Consider the following 514-nt stretch of genomic DNA (forward strand, 5'->3'; position numbering starts at 1 on the left):
GTGCGACTCTGCGGGCTGGTCCCGCTAAGGCAACGGGGGTAGCCTGGGAGCCCCAGCCTGCTGCGGGGGTCCGGGCCCCACGGAGCACCGTGCTCTGTATCCCAGTCCCCAAAGATCGGAGGTGTGTGAGCGAGGGTCCGCTTTCGGGGCGGAGGGGGCTGCCTGTGTGACTCTGGGTGTGACTCTGACGCTGTTGTTGTGTCCAGGCTCTGTGTACTGGTGCTGATCTCGGGAGGTATCGCTGCGTTTCCCACTGTCGGCTTCTTTCTTGTGCTCCACCTGTGTTTCTCGCGTTGCTTCGTCCTCCATGTTTGCTTTCCAGCACTTTGTAGTGATTGTTTCTCATCTGCCATGAGAACATGGTGGGGAGGAAATAAAAGGCTTATGTTCTCATGGGCACGTTGTAACGTCTATTCCTTCTGCCATGCGTGCTTGGCCCGCCCTAGAGCCAGCGGGAGCAACCCCGGCCGCCGGGGAGTCGGTGACAGTCGGGGGCGGGGGCCGGAACAGGGCC

This window comes from Egretta garzetta, unplaced genomic scaffold (assembly GCF_000687185.1).
Source record: "Egretta garzetta isolate BGI_Z169 unplaced genomic scaffold, ASM68718v1 scaffold1149, whole genome shotgun sequence".
Taxonomy (NCBI): domain Eukaryota; kingdom Metazoa; phylum Chordata; class Aves; order Pelecaniformes; family Ardeidae; genus Egretta; species Egretta garzetta.